At 43.8% G+C, this 6056-nt stretch overlaps 1 pseudogene; it reads right to left on the bottom strand.

Moving 5' to 3' along the window:
- Window positions 1–4949: 4949 nt before the first annotated feature.
- LOC126059585 (RWD domain-containing protein 1-like) lies at window positions 4950–5384 on the bottom strand (annotated as a pseudogene).
- Between the last annotated feature and the right edge of the window lie 672 nt (window positions 5385–6056).

Below are 6056 nucleotides of genomic sequence, written 5' to 3'. Positions count from 1 at the left end.
TTTGTTGGCTTACCTTGGCCCATAGAGGGATCCTGGAGTCCCCTGTGTGGTGCAAAGGGTTAATGTGCTCCGCTTCAAATGGAAAAGTTTGAGGTTTGAGTCCACCTAGAGGCACCTTGGAAGAAAAGCCTGGCAATCTACTGAAAAATCAGCCCCTGAAGACCCTACGGAGCGCAGTTCTACTCTTAGGGCAACTTGATGGCAACTGGTTAGTGGGGTACTCACATGGTGTCCTCACATGGTGTCTTTCTCTTGTGTATGGCTCTGTTTCCCCATCTGCTCTCCCCTTTTATAAAACACCTCAGAGAAGGGATTAGGATTGGGACCTACCCCACACCAGTGTGACCTCATTTAACTCGTAACGGAAGAAAAGCTCTATTTCCAAACAAGGTCACATTCCCAGGTACAGGGGTTAGGATTTCAACCAATGTTTCTTGGGGGACACAATTCAACCGATAACAAGCCTCACTCAGTGTATGTATGTGGAAGATGTCCCCTGGCTATCGGTCCTCACAGTGGGGCTCACTAGCCCACCCTCACCCCTTCTTGCAGCTCCCTGACTCACACAGTCGCCTACTCTGCGAGGACTCTCCCACTGCTCAGGTTCCTTATATTTTTTAAAAACGAGTCTCAGACTGCCTCTCTCCTGTAGGGAATTCTCTGGTTAAAGCCCCTGCTTCTGACTCCAGCATATACTTCATGAGTCTAAACCTATCCTGCATTTAATGAGCTCTAATGAGCTTTGCTTGGGAAAACTCTGTTCTCAGGTCACAGAACCACATTCACTGCCCTCACCAGCCACCTTTTAATGACATGCTTTTGATTACCAGGGCAACTGGGGGAGAGACTAGGTTCTCTGGGTGACCTTGTCTCCACCAAGAGAAAAACAAGGAAAAAGCAGGCACTCCATTAGGGATGGAGCCTTACTCTCCTACACGACACAGTGCATTTATGAGGGGCTTTAGATTTTTTTTTCTACCTGGGGATAGTGTTGCAGGATTGGCTCCTGTCTCTTTATAGACTTTGAACCATTTGAAAAAAGAGACTGCCTTCTTTTATTTGGAATAAAATAACACACACACACATACACACACACACTCCACATTACCTAATATACTATTTTATACTGAGTTAGGATTTAATCAAAATCCTATTTAAATCTATTGGTTTAAATCTACTGGCCTCAAAAGGTTAAGGTAGAATTCTCACCTTCCATGTAGGAGACCTGGGTTCAATTCCCAGACGATGCACCTCACACATAGCCCAAACCTGTCTATCAGTAGAGGCTTGTGTGTTGCCATGATGCTGAACAGGTTTTAGCAGCGTTTCCAGACTAAGACTAGGAAGAAATGCCTGGAGACCTACTTTTGAAAATCAGCCAAGGAGACCCTATGGATCACAATGATCCGATGCACAACCGATCACGGGGGTGGTGCAGGATCAGGCAGGCTTCCGTTCCGTTGTTCGTGAGGTGGCCTTGATTGGGGCAGACTCTATGGAAGCTATCAACCCAGAAATGTTAAATGATTCAGGAAAGAACGTGTAGCTTAGAAGCTTCAAGACATCGGGCGAATTTCAATCTCTAGGGAAGCAAGAATTTGTCTTGGAATACCAAGATCACAGTTGCCCAATCAGAAGGATTAGGTTTTAACAGCAGAAGCAGCAGAGATTTCAGGATTGAGATAAGGTACAAGAGCCAGCTTGTCAAAAGCCTGTGACAGGAAGCTCAGTAGAGTGAGAGTACTCAGGTATAGTAGAGACCACGGCTGCCCCACTTCAGTGCACACAGCCTGACCCCCAACTGCCAGACAATCTGCATTTCTTTACCAGAGTCCTTGAGTACTGAAGCCAGCTTTGCCTGCCTGAGAAGCTGGCCAGATATATCAGGACTTGGACACCCATGTGAGCAACTTTCTTCCAACGGGTGCCAGGGTTGGTGTATGTATTGGGTATCTGTGGCGCCAAAGAAACTTCCCAGTGACTTCGTAAAGCTGCAATAATTTATTACACCTCATGATTCCATAGTTCAGAAATTCGGGCAGGGCTCAGCTGGGAATTCTTCAATTCTACGGGACCCCAGGTCACTCACTCAGTTGCATTCAGCTGGCTGCTCCTGGGCAGGAAGGTCCCAGCAGGCATCATTCACATGTCTGGCCCTTCAGTACCCCTCTGTGTGCCCTCTTTCTCTCCACGTGGTGTCTCATTATGTAGTAGACGTGCCTCGCTTCTTTACATGGTGGCAGCTGGCTTCCCAGAGCGCATGAAGGTAGAGGCTTCCAGGTCTCCTGCTGGCTCAGAACTGGCACGACATCTACTCTGCCACATTCTGTTGGTGATTGCAACTCACCAGGCCAGCTCAGATCCAAGGAGAGGAGAAATAGACTCTACTTCTCCATGTGAGGAGCAACAGGAATCATTGTGGTCTTATCTGGAGACTTTCTACCACAGCGTACGCATGCCCCCTCCCTCACCTCAGGAGGGTGACTCTGAGGGGCATGTTCCACACTGACTCCCAGAATTCCTCAGTCCCTCCACAGAGTTTCCTGAAATTGCCTCCTGAATAAACCATTTACACTCAAATACTTTTCTCAGGGTCTGTCTGCTTTTAGGGGAACTCACACTGAGATACCTGGGGTCAGAGACATTTAGGGCATCCATATAAAGTACTCATATTTCCGGTCAGTGGAAAGCTGACTGGAAGTATGATCAGTGGGCAGATGAAAGAAGCTTAGAATAGTTTTTCTCACTTTTCCAATTTTACAGCCCTCAGGATAGACTTAGTTTCTCAAAGAAGCACATCTTGGGGACCCTCCCTTAACCCAGAATGTTACCTGTGTCTCCCTTTCTTCTCTTAAAGGCATCCTGGGAACTAGGATGTTGGGAGCATCCTCTCCACACCCTGCTTTGGGAACAGGGTGCTGTGAGCTACTCTTCACTAAAGGGCTGTGGGGACTGGCTACAGATCTTGCTCTTATTTATCTTTTCATCAAAAATGCGTCTCCTCCCACCCAGACAGTGATGAGTAACAATTTAGGCATTCAATGTTGATGACACTTTTCATTTTTTTCAGTTGTTTTCATCTCTGCATGGGGAAATCTGAATACAACCCACCTACACCAGGCCTAAGAGATTTTGTATTTTTTATACTTTAGGAGACTTTTCTATGAGAAATATATATCCATCCTGAGAAAACCAGTGCTGAGCAGATTGGAATGTAAGCTTTTGGGGACTTTGATTTGTTTATAGCTGTGTCCTCAGAGCCTAGAATCAGGATCCAGCATATAGTAAGTATCAATAAGTATTGGTTAAATAAATAAATCTCTTCATTTGGGGCGGGGGGGGGGGGGAGAGTGACAAGGATAACACTGCTATAGCTTCCTTACCCATGTCTGTACACATGTATGCGTTTCCATACACATGTGCTTTTCATAGATAATAGGCAGAGAATAAAAGTATACTAAGTAGGAATATTATTTTCTTGTATTGATGGAATATTTAAGGTGTAGAAAAATATCTACATTTTTGAGATATGTGGAACAAACATAAAATATTTAATGTAACAAAATTCTGAGGCAAAAACTGAGAAAAGAAAGGAAAAAGAATATTTTTAAAAAAATTGTTCATAGCTAATACAAATTTATGGAGCCCTGGTGGTCCAATGGTAAAGAGTTATGGCTGCTAACTAAAAGTTCGGTAGTTTAACTCCACCAACCGCTCCTTGGAAACCCTATGGGGCAGTTCTACTCTGTCCTATAGGATTGCTATGAGTTGGAATCGACCCAATGGCAATGGTTTTTTTGTAATACAAATTTAAGAGAAAATTTAAGAACTATCATTTTTGAATGGACTTATATTTTTCTTTGACCTTGACCTTCTAGAATGCCTACTTTTTAAATTTAATCCACCAGGCTTTTTGTAGAGGAAGTCTCATAGTTGTTTCAATGTTGCACAGCAGGAAAAGTGAGAAGTAATACAAGAAGAGAAAGTGCCTGTGGTCTTCCAGACGTCAGGATGATATATATTTACATTACCAAAACCAAACCCATTGCCACCAAGTGAATTCCGACTCATAGCGGCCCTACAGGACAGAGTAGAATTACCCCATAGGGTTTCCAAGGGGCATCTGGTAGATTTGAACTGCACCCCTTTTGGTTAGCAGCTGATCTCTTCACCACTGTGCCACCCTGTTAGGTAGGGCAAACCCAAAACAAAATTGTAAAGTAGGCTATTCAACTTTAGGGCCCCTGTATACATCAACCTCTTTTTCTCAACATCTTCCACTCCTAGAATATTTGATCTTTTCTTCCATATGGTCCCATTCATCCTATTCTCACTCAATAAATATTATTAAGCACATATACGTGCCAGGCATTGGTCCAGGTGCTGCTGGGAGTGCAGTAGCGAGCAAAATGGAAGTGATCCTACCCGCACAGAGCTTACTATCTGAAGAGGTAGGCGGAGGGTGCAGAATTACAACTACAATAATACGAAGTCCTTAGGTGGTGCAAATGGTTAAAGTGCTCAGATGCTAATTGAAAAGTTGGCGGTTTGAGCCTACCCAGAGGTGCCTCGGAAGAAAGGCCTGGGGATCTACTTCTGAAAAATCAGCCATTGGAAACCCTATGGAGCACACTTCTACTCTGACACACATGGGGTTGCCATGAGTCAGAATCGACTCTATGGCCACTGGTTTTATAATAATACAAAAGAAATAGCTACAGTGGTAAGTGTTGTGGCTGTTTGTTCGTTAGTAAAGTAATTTGTCTCTCTTTTTTTATTTGAAATTTTTAAGGTCAGTTTATTAAGTTCAGTGATGAAAGTTACCAGAAGAATATTCTCCTGGAAATTAATTTTTTCTTAGAAAAAAAAAAGAAAGGAAAATCAAAACCCTCTGAGCATAGCCACAGTCACTGTGGCAGTCATACCTCTCTGCAGATGGGGACAGTCCATTAGTCGCCTGAGTCACTCTCTGGGTCAGCAGGACTATAACCTGGGCCATCCTCATCACCTTCCAGCTCCAAGTCATCCATTTCCTGGAACAAAGACTCATCTACTTCCACATTATTTCCAGCATCCTCCAAGAACTGGATATCAGATGTGTCGAGATTATGATCTGTTTCAAATGGCTGTTTCCCACTTAATTTATTTGTTCCTGCTTCTTCTTTTTCTTTCATTTGTCTCTTTGTAATTTCAAAGAGTTCTGCATCAGACTGGGCCTTTCAACTCAAAAATTCTCAGTTGTCACAGGGGTGCCATGAAATAGTTGTTTTTCAGGATCTTCTGTTTCTTTTTGATTCTTCTTCTCTTCCAGTTCTTATTTGATCTACTATTTCATTTAATTTTTCTTGCAGAGAGAGCAAGAGCGGGAGCCCAGGTGGCACGATTATTAAGCGCTTGGCTACTAACCGAAAGGTTAGCAATTTGAACCCACCCAGCAGCTCTGCAGGAGAAAGACCTGGCCATCTGTTTCCATAAAGATTACAGCCTAGAAAACCCTATGGGGCAGTTCTACTCTGTCACATGAGGTTGCCATGAGTCGGAATCAACTTGAGGGCAGTTAATAACAATAATATATACACGTACAAGTGCGCAGCCAAGACACTCAAACACACACGTATATGTGCATATAAATATTTCCCCCTATGATTTTTTTTTTTTTTACTCTGTACTCTAGCCAGTCAGCTTGGCCATAACCACTCAACTCAACCAAAATATTATCAGTATTGTACTCCCAGTGCTTCAAGATTTTACTCTCCAATAAAGGAACCTAAGATAATAAACCCCCACGTGTCTGTCAGTTTGTCGTACTGTGGGGGCTTGTGTGTTGCTGTGATGCTGGAAGCTATGCCACCGGTATTCAGATACCAGCAGGGTCACCCGTGGAGGACAGGTTTCAGCTGAGCTTCCAGACTAAGATAGACTAGGAAGAAGGACCCAGCAGTCTACTTCTGAAAAGCATCAGCCAGTGAAAACCTTATGAACAGCAGGGGAACATTGTCTGATATAATGCTGGAAGATGAGCCCTCCAGGTTGGAAGGCACTCAAAGGATGACTGG

The sequence above is a fragment of the Elephas maximus genome, chromosome 1 (genome assembly GCF_024166365.1).
Source record: "Elephas maximus indicus isolate mEleMax1 chromosome 1, mEleMax1 primary haplotype, whole genome shotgun sequence".
Taxonomy (NCBI): domain Eukaryota; kingdom Metazoa; phylum Chordata; class Mammalia; order Proboscidea; family Elephantidae; genus Elephas; species Elephas maximus.
This window is presented reverse-complemented; position numbering and strand designations above follow the sequence as displayed.